We start from the raw sequence: 13,709 nt of genomic DNA on the forward strand, positions 1-13,709 counted from the left end.
TAATAGGCTTGCTACAATAAATCTGAAGCCCACCATGAAACACAAGCTCAGACAGTTGTGTTTGGAAAGGAAAGAGAGGGGGGGGGGGGGGTTCTGATATTTTTTTCCGGACAAGGACACATCCACTCAACTTGTTTGCCTCTTAATCCTTCACAATCTTAATTTGTCCCTAAAACCCCTGACTGTTAATACGTGCCTGAAATATCTTTTGTAAAATTATTACTAATACCATTAGCTCCAGAAAAGTGTTTAGAAAAGGCCAATGATAGTCATAATAGGGGTCCCCCCGTACTAGTGTAGAGTGTCTCCTTCTTTGGTGGAGTCATACATTTACGATTAAGAGTTTCTCAAATTGTTTCTATCAAGATAAAGCCCCTTTAAATTTGGGGATTTCAACCCAGATTTCTTACGTTTCTTACAGTAAATATAATTAGTTATTCTGCAATATAAGTATAGTGTGTGGTAAAGTTGTAATATTGTTACGGCCGCGGCGGCGTCCCGCGTTCCGGGCCGCCGCCGCGACCGCTACCTGCCCTATGCAGCAGCCGGTGTCCATAGTCGGGGACCCGGCGCTGCTGTCACCTCGGCCCCGGGGGGCGCCTCACCTCTCCACGCTCCTGTCTCCCGCTGTGCCGGCCGGCGCGCGCGTCCCCGCCTCCTCGGGCGCGCGCGCGCCGGCTGTCTCAGATTTAAAGGGGCAGTGCGCTCCTAATTGGTAGTTGCACCCAATCACTCCCCTATAAATCCCAGCATGCCCTGTCCTTAGTGTTGGAGCCTCCTACATGCTTCCCATAGCGTTTGGCCCAGCCCCCTGTTGTTCCTGAGTCCTATCTGTTACCTGGTCCCAGTCCCTGTTCCTGAGTCCTATCCGTTACCCGGTCCCTAGTCCCTGTTCCTGGTTCCTGTTTCCCTGTCACTCCATCTGTTCCTGCGTTCAGCCTGTCACGTGCGCTCTCACCTGCAGACCTTTGCCAGTGCCATCTCCTGCCTACTGCTCCTGCCACGCCTCGCCTGCCGTCACCAGCAACCAAGCCAGGGGTAGCGACCTGGGGGTCGCCTGCCGCAGCAAGTCCATCCCGCCTTGCGGCGGGCTCTGGTGAAAACCAGCGGCCCCTTAGACTCCGCTCCCTGGTGAGGTTTGTGCCAGCGCTGGTGCCGGTCCAGTGGATCCACTACTCCAGGCGTTACAGTAGGCTCCAACCATGGATCCCGGCGAGGTGCCAGATCTCCGTGACGTCGCCAGAGTGGTCGCGCAACAGGCTCAACAAATCCAGAAACAGTCACAGCAGATCCAGCAACTCACTGCCGCCTTACAGCAGCAGACTACTGCCCAGCGCACACCATCTCCTGACGCTGCTTCTTCACTCCGACTGGCCCTCCCAAGCAAGTACTCTGGGGACTCTAAGTTGTGCAGAGGATTCCTGACTCAGTGCACCATGCACATTGAACTTTTGAGTAGTCAGTTTTCCACCGAGCGCTCTAAAGTGGCTTTCATCATCAGCCTATTAGAGGGTAGAGCCCTGGCCTGGGCCACGCCACTGTGGGACCGAGATGATCCTGTTGCTGCCAATCTCCGGGCCTTCCTATTCGAGTTTCGCTCCGTCTTTGAGGAACCTGCCCGTGCTTCTTCAGCCGAGACTGCTCTCCTCAACCTCTCTCAAGGCAGCTCCTCTGTTGGTGACTACGCCATCCAGTTCCGCACCCTGGCAGCTGAATTGGACTGGAACGAGGCCGCCCTATTGGCCACCTTCAAGAAGGGCCTGTCTAGTCGTGTGAGAGACGTGCTCGCTGCCCGAGACCTGCCTACCTCCCTGAACGAACTCATTCTACTGGCCACCCGAGTTGATACTCGTTTTTCGGAGAGGGAGGAGGAGGTTCGGCATGAACATTTACTAACCCGTTCCCGTCGCCATCCCCAGCTGGCGCCAGTTTTCCAGAATCCTGACCTTTCGATGTCCCAACCCTCTCCTGAGATTCCTATGCAGGTGGAACGGGCTCACCTGACGCCTGATGAAAGAATCCGGCGCCTGGAGCAGAATCTCTGTCTCTATTGCGGTGGTTCCGATCACTTCCGGCTGGGATGTCCCCTACGTCCCCAAACATCCGGAAAATGCTCGCACCTAGGTCCGGTGGGACAGGTGTCCCTAGGTGTAAATGCCACCATTCCAAGTCTGTCTATGCCAGTTTCCATCCGGACTCCCTCAGGACAAAATCATCTGACTACTGCCTTCCTCGATTCTGGGTCAGCAGGCAGTTTTATTGCGGCAACATTGGTCCAAAGATGGCGGCTACCCGTGACCCGACTAGCCAGGCCCCTGACTATCTCCTCGGTCACGGGCGAAATTCTTACCGACCGTGTGTACTACCAGACCGCATCTTTAGTCCTCCAGGTGGGTCCTTCACATCAAGAGGAGATATCCTTCTACGTTCTGCCCCATTCTTCCCCCGCGGTCCTCCTGGGACTCCCGTGGCTACAAGAACATGCCCCTCAGCTGGACTGGAGAACCGGGGAGATTCTCAGTTGGGGTCAGGACTGTTCCCACCAGTGTCTCAAGTCACCTCAGACCAAGTGTATTTTGTCATTTCCTGTCCCGGCCAAGCCTCTATCCGGCCTACCGGCAGAAGACCAAGACTCGGCGGATGCCTTCTCTGCCGAGGTGTACCCTCTCCCCGTACCCAAGACTAAGGTCGTGTCCTCTCACCACCGGAAGAACTTACAGAAGGTCCCTTGCCACGTTATACCGCCTGATCGCCTAGTACCAGTCGTCACCTCCACTCTTCAGAGAGTACCCCCCGGAAAGACTCATGTTCACCCTGCGCTTCGAAGAGGTATTTTGAACTGGGGACATTCCTCGTTGGAGGCCGGGCACCCGGGAGTCCGTAAGACCGGCCAACGGATCTCTCGCCACTACTGGTGGCCCAGCCTATCCCAAGATGTCAAAGACTTTGTGGCTTCCTGTGCCATTTGCAGGCAAGAAAGAGGGGGAGGCCAAAGGGGGGGGGTACTGTTACGGCCGCGGCGGCGCCCCGCGTCCCGGGCCGCCGCCGCGACCGCTACCTGCCCTATGCAGCAGCCGGTGTCCATAGTCGGGGACCCGGCGCTGCTGTCACCTCGGCCCCGGGGGGGCGCCTCACCTCTCCACGCTCCTGTCTCCCGCTGTGCCGGCCGGCGCGCGCGTCCCCGCCTCCTAGGGCGCGCGCGCGCCGGCTGTCTCAGATTTAAAGGGGCAGTGCGCTCCTAATTGGTAGTTGCACCCAATCACTCCCCTATAAATCCCAGCATGCCCTGTCCTTAGTGTTGGAGCCTCCTACATGCTTCCCATAGCGTTTGGCCCAGCCCCCTGTTGTTCCTGAGTCCTATCTGTTACCTGGTCCCAGTCCCTGTTCCTGAGTCCTATCCGTTACCCGGTCCCTAGTCCCTGTTCCTGGTTCCTGTTTCCCTGTCACTCCATCTGTTCCTGCGTTCAGCCTGTCACGTGCGCTCTCACCTGCAGACCTTTGCCAGTGCCATCTCCTGCCTACTGCTCCTGCCACGCCTCGCCTGCCGTCACCAGCAACCAAGCCAGGGGTAGCGACCTGGGGGTCGCCTGCCGCAGCAAGTCCATCCCGCCTTGCGGCGGGCTCTGGTGAAAACCAGCGGCCCCTTAGACTCCGCTCCCTGGTGAGGTTTGTGCCAGCGCTGGTGCCGGTCCAGTGGATCCACTACTCCAGGCGTTACAAATATTTCAAAGGGACTACAATAGCCAACAATCTATATGCCCCACCATGAATAGCTTCATTGGCACATTAATGCCAAAGATTTTATCCTTTAAACGTTGAGCTTTGTGTTTTTTGATAGCCTTCTCTATTGTACAATATAAGTTAAGAGTCCAAAAACTCATTGCACAATTCTCCAAACTCTATATAATGTATTGAGACATACTCTTATAAAGGGTGCGTCCGATTGACTGGCCTTCAAGTTGCCGGTGGGAACCTGGCTGGCATTGTAGCTCTTCCATGATGAGATGCAAGGAAGATGATCGTCATGGTGGGCCAAGATGAGCAGGGACTTTGTGGGTCCATGTAGATGATGGTCTATGCATGGAACTAGACCTTCACTAACACATAGCAAATCAGGCTGCTACTTGGCTCTAGGTCACACTAAATCATACCAGGTTCTTGTGTATGTTCACCTCCCATTGGAATTACTGGTATAAGAGAGGTGTAGGATGACCCACTGGATGATTTTCCATCTTGTGACCAATTCCATGCATATTGTTTATTGACCTGTGGAAATGGGAGGCCATGATTTAGTTCTTGCCCTTTAAGGAAAAATATAGGGTCTATGTGATCTGGGCTTTTCTCAAAGGGCCATAAAGCTCTACCTATAAGGCATGTGTACCCATCCTAATCCAATTTCCTATAGGGTATAGGTCTACTGTTTGCTTATTGGGCTACTATTGTAGCTTGCGGTCTCCTCGTGGAGGGTCTTCCTCTTTGGTAGATATACTGCCAGAGGCTAACTAGTTATATTTGCCGTAAGGAACATGAGGAACTGGGTGGCAACCCTTATCAAAATGTGTGCTGTATACACTAGACTTTTACATGACCACATTATCTATGGTACTCTCCCGTCGAGGTATAATTTCCCTTCCTAATAATAGGAGGTCATCTATTCTGTTTAGATAATTACCATTGCTCCATAATTCATACAAAATATCAAACCCGAGAAAATGAGACCACATCAAAAGCTAATAAGATATATTTGTTTATCTAATGAACCGCTAGTGGCCCATCTCATAGCTGCATTACATCACATAAACTTTCTGCCTTGTTTGCGCTATTTATTATTAAAACTTGATCTGTTTCAACTTAGTGAATAAACGCCTTGGGATAGACGGCTTGAAGCAAAGAGAGGGAAAAAAAGACTTCCTGCTATTTGCATAATATTATACAAAGAATATTAACTTGGAAATGTGTGATCCCATCGGAGAGTCAAAGCCCCCCTTGGTGTTAAAGTTGGTAAATATTTAAATATCTGCAGCAACAAAGATTCACTTGCACATTATGATCTGGGGCTGTAAAACATGAGAAATGTGTGTTTTGTGGAGTTTTGGGGATGGATGACTGCTCCGTCTGTTCTTGTTGACCGGCTGAATTGAGCAAAAATAACATTTTTGGGGTCTGATGAAATGTGTTTGAATGTGTTTGGGTCTGATGAATGGAGAAGGGTGGTCCTAATAATTATCTGAGAGAGAGTTATTCAGATTTGTTCTTGGAGAGGTACTTATAATGTGGGTAAAGAACCCCGAAACATCTAGACAGAGCAGACAAAAAAACAGAAAGTGCAACAGCAACCTACAGGTGCAAGTGCTTACTGTACATACTCCCTCCCGACGTACACATGATAAAAACCTGCTCTATAGATATTAAAAAATGAGGATCTTAGCAAACTATTTGATCAAACAGAGTGTACCATGTCACTTCGTTACGATGTCCTCAAAGACATGGTTCCTACTCTAGCATTCTCACACTATCAATGGCCTCTTCTGGGCTAACAATAAGCCTACATTTGGGCAGATAGGAGCCAAATCTCTATTTATAGCACTCACAAGACATGGGTGGAGTCACCGGTGTAGCAACCGTGGTCGCAGCGGTCGCCGCTGCGACCTGGCCCGCCAGCAAAGGGGGCCCGAGTGGGTCCCCCTGGTCCTGCCACTTCCCCCGAATCAAGCAATCTTGTGACCGCCAGCAGTGTTTTGCTGGCGGTCACAAGATGCTCAGTCCGACTGGCCCCCGGCTGACGCTCCGCTCCCTGGGGGTGTCCCGGGGATTCCTGGGCAGCACATGCACCAGGGAGCTTACTGTGGCCGTCGCCTGGGACTTCAGGTACGCTCTCCATAGCGGAAGTCCCAGCCGACGGCCACAGTGAGCTCCCTGGCACATGTGCATCATGCCATGCCATGAGCATCAGCCAGGGGAGAAGAGAACAATACAGCAGCGATGGGGGAGCGAGTTGTAAGGTGAGTTGAGTGTTTTTTTTTTCTTCTTACACTGTATTCTTTACACAGAGGGGCCATCTATAAGTGTGTGTATGTGTGTGTGTGTGTGGGGGGGGGGCGGACAGAGGGGCAATCTATAAGTGTGTGGGGGGGCACAGAGGGGCCATCTATAAGTGTGGGGGGGGAGGACAGAGGGGCCATCTATAAGTGTGGGGGGGGCACAGAGGGGCCATCTATAAGTGTGTGTGTGTGGGGGGGCAGACAGAGGGGCCATCATCTATAAGTGTGTGTGTGTGTGGGGGGCACAGAGAGGCCATCTATAAGTGGGGGGGGCGGACAGAGGGGCCATCTATAAGTGGGGGGGTCACAGAGGGGCCATCTATAAGTGTGTGTGGGGGGTGGACAGAGGGGCCATCTATAAGTGTGTGGGGGGGGGCACAGAGGGGCCATCTATAAGTGTGTGTGTGGGGGGGCGCACAGGGGGGCCATCTATAATTGTGGGGGGGGGCAGAGGGGCCATCTATAAGTGTGTGTGGGGGGGCACAAAGGGGCCATCTATAAGTGTGTGTGGGGGGGGGGGCACAGAAGGGGCATCTATAAGTGTGTGGGGGACGACGACACGGAGGGGCCATCTATAGGTGTAGGGGGGCACAGAGGGGCCATCTATAAGTGTGCGGGGACGACGACACAGAGGGGCCATCTATAGGTGTAGGGGGGGCACAGAGGGGCCATCTATAAGGAGGCTACACAGAGGGGGGCATATACAATAAGGGGGATCACATAGTGTCAGGGCTGTCCACAAACTGAAAAAGGGGTGTAAAGGGGCCAATACAGATGTGCAGTTTGTAGAGAGATGAGGATGGTGCCAGTGTGAGGAGCCTAATATGTCTGTCTGGCAGATTCTGTGGATTCGTGGCTCGGAGAAGTTCTCATATTGGCTCAGGGCAGATGGAGAAGAAGATGAAAAGGGAAGAACTCCGATCAGAGAAGACGCCCCCTGTGAGTCACCAGATGTAACAGCACTGTAATGTATATGGTGTATAGAGCCTGTGTAGGGATGGGGCTACCTCTAGATTACTGTATGAGGTGATAGTGATCTGTGTATTCAGTAGCAGCGGTGGGGTTAGTCAGTATGCGGTGGTATTAGTCAGTATGTGTTGGTGTTAGTATGTGGTGGTGTTAGTCATTATGTGGTGGTGTTAGTAGCAGCAGCGGTGATGTTAGTCAGTATGTGGTGTTATTAGTGAGTATGTGGTGGTAATATTTCTTGGTGTTATCTGGTACTGTGTTTTATTGGATCTAGTATACTGGATTTGGTCAGTAACAATATGGTGGTGATGGTAGTGGTTGTGGTGTGGCGGTAATATTTTCTTCCTATATACTGGTATTATTGGTCTCAGTATACAGGATTTGGTCAGTAACAGTATGGTGGTAATATGTATGGTAATAATATTTCCTATATACTGGTATTATTAGTAACATCGGTTTTGGTATTTATATATATATATATATATAGAGAGAGAGAGAGAGAGAGAGAGAGAGATAGCATCGCTTGGTCGAGGAAGGGGGGGCCCAAGTAGACATCTTGCAACAAGGCCCAAGAGACATTGGCTATGCCCCTGGGTGGAGTGTAAGCCAACAGGAGGTAGCCGTAACCCCCAGATACCACAGAAAAAAAGGAAAAATTCGCGGCACCCCTATGCCTTTGTTCACACTGCAGGTTGCAAGCTGCATGTGGCTCGTCTGGGGAGTTTCTGGCTTATTTAATCCTCAGTGATGGTTTAAGACTTCTTAAAGAAGCACTCCGGAATTTTTTTATTCCCCCCCCCCCCAGCGATGATTGGTGCCCCACGGTGCGGCTTAGTTCTAGGCCTTCGGCGTCATTCAAATCCTGCACGCGTTCAAGTCACCGCTCTTCTGACCCCTCTTCTGTCTCCATGTCCATTAAAGGCAAGAAGTCACTCCAGTGCATTCTCTATGGGAGAGCGTGACTTCCAGCCTTCAATCGACATGGAGACAGAAGAGGGGTCCGAAGGGCGGTGACGGGAATGCGCGTGGGATTTGAATGGCGCCGCAGGACTGGAACGAAGCCAGATTGTGGGTCACCTATCATCACTGGTGAGTATATGTGCCATTGTGCAATGGGGGGACTAATAAAAAAAAAATTCTGGAGTGCTTCTTTAATATAGTCAGACACTGACTTAAAAGGAAAGCTACCTCCAAAAGGTTGCATTAGATAGTTGCTTTTGCATATCTTTCTTCCCAAATTTGCCAATGGAGCAAGAATGGCCTCTCTGTTGCTCTCCTCAAGGAGAAACATTACCCATTTAAACCTAGGAATAAGGCTTACCTTACCCTACCCCTGCTTATACCGTTTCCCCTCCCCAGCCTTGGCCACTCAGGATGTAATATGGTGTCAAGATGTTTTCTACACAACAGACCCATTCTAGCGGGAAAGTGGGCTTCACAGGCATTCAATCTCTCTGTGTAATAACAGTATCAGACTATATTACTTTATAATGCACCTATCTTAATTCTGCACCAATATAAAAGGACTGTCATGTATCAGATACATACTGTCACAATACTCATCATAAGCTTCTCTTACAGTAAATCACTGCGGAATAATGATGAATTTTCACAATAATTCAGTCACAGCTCAGTCCCCAGGTCGGAGACAGGTGTGTAAGGATAGACCCGGCCGTGAGTTTAATTAACAGTGCCGATGCTTATACTATTTTATGTTTCACATTCCCATTGTCAAGGTTAAGTGCTAATCTGAAAGAAGTGTGATGCCACTGGGCCATATTAAGAGGCCATTAAAAGCTTTCAGTATCTGCTCAGTGTCCTTGTAATTCAGAGGAAGACACAGTAGGGTAGAGCTCATTGGTCATTACTATCCATTCTGCCATGGTGCAAAGTCTGTTTATAAGACTCAAACCATTTAGGCATGAGTTAAGGTTCCATTGTGCTACCTAATGGCGCCATTATGAAAAGAATGGTTCCAGCCAGTGGTTCCCAATCTTCCTCATGACGCTCAATGTGTAGACTGTATTCATGAGCTAATGCTCTGCTAATGGATTTCTTCTGATTTACGAGCATGTCCATGGATAGGGGGAAGACGGGCATGTGTAGTGGTTGTTCTGTGCATTACTGGGGGGAGGCAGTTATTAATGGTAGTGTTACTGGGAAGAAAGCATTGGCGGCAGCCATCAACTATTACAGAAATGATCAATAGGAGTAAGGAGCTAGTGTTTATCAACCTGTGCCACTCTAGCTGCTGCCAAGCTACAATGCCTATTATGCCCTGATAGATGGTGCTAGTTGTTCTTGGGTAGAAGCTAAAGAGCCACAGGTTGGGGAACCCTGGTCCAGTGTATGGGGCAAAATAAAAATATAGATGCATGAAAGCGTAATAGTTTGGCAACTCCAAAGGAGCCACAGATTGGGGAATGCTGATCCACTGTATAGGGTTAAGAGAAATGTACACATACATGCAGCCTGTTAGGAGTTGTAGTTTGACAGCAGCTACAGCATCACAGATTGGGAATACTGATCGAGTGCATGAGCTAAACTGAACTATAGATGCATGCGGCCTACTGGGAGTTTGGCAACAACTGGAGAGTCACAGGTTGGGGAATGCTGATCCAATGTATAGAGAAATAGATATAGATGTATGAAGCCTACTGGGACGTGTAATCTGGCACCAACTAGATTCAGCCAAAGGCTCTAAGGACATGGTGGGATAATTTAACAGTAGATAGAGAAACAAGGGTTGACAACCACTTGTCTAGTGTATTGGGCGAAGAGAAACATGGGTGCAGGAAGCCTCGTGGGAGGATGTCAATATTTGATCAGAAAATGGCGACAACTGGCTGCCGAAACGTGACATCCTAACCTGCTACTTGCTGTGCTGTACATGTGGGATTATGCCTGAAAAATTTGTATTACTGAACTACAAGTTGTAGTGCCGTGGGGTATTCATTGGAGATAGATAAATAGATGCATAGATAGATAGATAGATAGATAGATAGATAGATAGATAGATACTCACACAGTACCCCCATTCCACACATGGTGAATTACCTACTTATTTGTTTTGGTGTGCATACTGCATTATTCACTATCTATTTTTTTTTTATTAATTTCTACTAACGGAGTTGTCCATGTTGTGTAAAAGGGTCAGTGTTTTGTGAAGTATCTGGACGCAAGTTAGATACAGGTAGTCATGCTTTAAATGTTCATTTTGCAACACCCTAAATGCCGTGTACTAAGTAGAAAGTCCTGTACTTACAAGACCTTCTTAGTACCCAGAATGTTGTTGATTGTTGATTTAACCCCTTAAGGACAGAGCCTGAAATGGCCTTAAAGACAGAGACAAATTTTATGAATATGACCAGTGTCACTTTATTCATTAATAACTTCGGGATGCTTTTACCTATCCAGCCGATTCTGAGATTGTTTTCTCGAGACATATTGTACTTTACATTTCTGGTAAAATGGAGTCGATACTTATAACAAATCTTTATGAAAAACACCAAAATAACGTGAAAAATTGTGAAAAATGCATTTTTCCAACTTTGAAACCTTTCTGCTTATACAGAAAATGGTTATGCCACATAAATTATATATTAAATAGCATTAGCAACATGTCTACTTTATGTTGGTAGCTTTTATTAAACTATATTTCATTTTTTTAAGACAATAGAAAGCTTAAAACATTAGCAGCAATTTTCCAAATTTTCAGTAAAATTTCAAAATCAGATATTTTTAGGGACCTGTTCAAGTTATGGCTGCGTTCACACTACGTATATTTCAGGCAGTATTTGGTCCTCATATTGCAACCAAAACCAGGAGTGGATTAAAAACACAGAAAGGATCTGTTCACACAATGTTGAAATTGAGTGGATGGCCGCCATATAACAGTAAATAACGGCCATTATTTCAATATAACAGCCGTTGTTTTAAAATAACAGCAAATATTTGCCATTATATGGCGGCCATCCACTCAATTACAACATTGTGTGATCAGATCCTTTCTGTGTTTTTAATCCACTCCTGGTTTTGGTTGCAATATGAGGACCACAATACTGACTGAAATATACGTAGTGTGAACCCAGCCTTCCAAGTGTATTTGAGGGGACTGTATATTAGAAAGCCCCACAAAGCACCCCATTTCAGAAACTGCACCCCCAAACTCTGCAAAAGCACATCCAGAAAGTTTTTTTAACCCTTTAGGGGAGTCACAGAAATAAAAGCTAAGTGTGTAAGAAATTAGAAAAATTTTATTTTCTGTGCAGAGATTTTATTGTAATCCAATATCTTTCATAATGATAAACCTATTAGCAGAGAAATGCACCCCAATATTGATTGCCCCGTTTCTGCAGTTTATATAAATACCCCATATGTGGCCCTATTGAGCTATTTGACGCAACCAGAAGCCTCAGATATAAGGGAGCGCCTAGTGAATTTCAATGCCTCCGTTATATTTGGTCGTTTTTGACTGTACCACTTCAGGTTGGCAGAGGCTCTGCGGTGCCAAAACCTAAAAAACACCACTAAAGGGACACAATTTAGAAAACTACACCCCTCAAGGAATGTAACAAGGGGTGCGGTGAGGATCTGGACCCCACAGGTGCTTCACAGATTTTCAGAACAATGTGGTGTAAAAAAGGAAAAATTCTATTTTTTACACTAAAATGTTGTTCTAGCCTTCATTTTTCATTTTTACAAGGGGATAAAAGAAAACAAAAACACCAAACGTGTAGCGCAGTTTCTCCCGAGTACAGAAATACCCCACATGTGGACATAAAGTGCCAAGCGGGCGCAGGACGAGCCTCCAAAGGGAAGGAGCGCCAATTGGCTTTTGGAAGCTGTATTTTACTGGAATGGATTTCAAGGGTCATGTCGCATTTACAGAGCCCTCGTGCTGCCAAAACACTGGAAACCCCCCAAAAGTGACCCCATTCTGGAAACTACACCCCTAAAGAAATCTAACAAGGGGTGCAATGAGGATATGGACCCCACTGGTGATGGGCACAAATGTGGAACAATGTGACGTGAAAGTTAAAATGTTCATTTTTTCACTTTCACGGCACAAATGTGCCCGTCATCAAGGGGTCCATATCCTCACTGCACCCCTTGTTAGATTCCTTGAGGGGTGTAGTTTCCAGAATGGGGTCACTTGTGGGGGGTTTCCAGTGTTTTGGCAGCACGAGGGCTCTGTAAATGCGACATGGCGTTCATCATCCATTCTGGCCAAATCCAACTACCAAAATCCAAATGGCGCTCCTTCCCTTCGGAGGCTTGCCCTGCACCCACATGGCCCTTTATGTCCACATGTGGGGTATTTACGGACTCGGGGGAAATTGCTCTACACATTATGTTAGTTTTTTTCTCTTTTAACCTCTTGTGAAAATGAAAAATTTAAGGCTAAACCAACATTATAGTGTAAAAAATTTAATATTTTATTTTCACGCCATATTGTTCCACATTTGTGCCCGTCACCAGTGGGGTCCATATGCTTACTACACCCCTTGTTACATTCCCTGAGGGGTGTAGTTTCCATAATGGGGTCACTTGTGGGGGGGTTTAACGGTCTTGGCAACACAGGGGCCTTTTGAATGCCCCTCGAAATCCATTCCAGCCAAATCCAGCCTCCAAAAGCCAAATGGCGCTCCTTCCTTTTGGAGGCTTACCCTGCACCCGCATGGTGCTTTATGTCCACATGAGGGTATTTCCGTACTCAGGTGAAATTGCTCTACACATTTAGTGTTTTTTGATCTTTTAACCTCTTGTGAAAATGAAAAAATCAAGACAAAATCAATAATTTAGTGTGAAAATTAAACATTTTTTACACTATATGTTAGTCTAGCCTTGATTTTTTTCCTTTTCCACAAGGGGTTAGAAAAGAAAGTGAACACAAAACGTGTAGGGTAATTTCCCCTGAGTACGACAATACCCCACATGTGAACATAATGTGCCATATGGGCACAGGGCAAGCCACCAAAGGGACAGAGCGCCATTTAGAGGCTGGAATGGAGGATGGAGGCCATGTCGCAATTAAAAAGCTCCTGTGCTGCCAGGACAGTAGAAACCCCCCACAAGTGACCCCATTATGGAAACTACACCCCATAAGGAATCCAACAAGGGGGTACAGTGAGCATATGGAATCTATGACACGGGCGGAGACGCGCGCCTCCATCAGTCCGCCGGCGGGTGCCAGCTGCGGAATGCACAAAGGGTTATACTTCGCCATTCCGCAGTGTGCACGTACCCTAAATCTGTAAGTGTACCCTGAGGTACTCTCACAGAGTTTGTAGAATTTCACGCCATACCATGATCTCTTATTGGGATGGTTCTGGCGGAAAAGACGTGTCTGGGGGGCAGCGTACGCTACGCTACCCCCAGACACGTCACTGGATGATGAGGATGATGAGGATGAATGGAGGAACGAAGGATCCCCCCATTCATCCTCACTGGCTGTTTCGGTGTCGGAGGCAATAATAGCGTATGCCTCTGACGCCCAAAACACCCTGGGGGCCATCTTTATAAGGGGATTGGTATATGGGGTATGTAAATGTGTAGTGGTGTAGTGTAAAACTTTATTCCATGTAGTGTGGTGTAGTGTAGTGTTTTTTTACGTGTTTTTTTGACAAAAAATATCCCTACGCCAAGAAAGGAGCTGCTGATAAATGCCGCACTTATGTGCGGCACTTATCAGCAGAC

This window comes from Dendropsophus ebraccatus, chromosome 14 (genome assembly GCF_027789765.1).
Source record: "Dendropsophus ebraccatus isolate aDenEbr1 chromosome 14, aDenEbr1.pat, whole genome shotgun sequence".
Taxonomy (NCBI): Eukaryota; Metazoa; Chordata; class Amphibia; order Anura; family Hylidae; genus Dendropsophus; species Dendropsophus ebraccatus.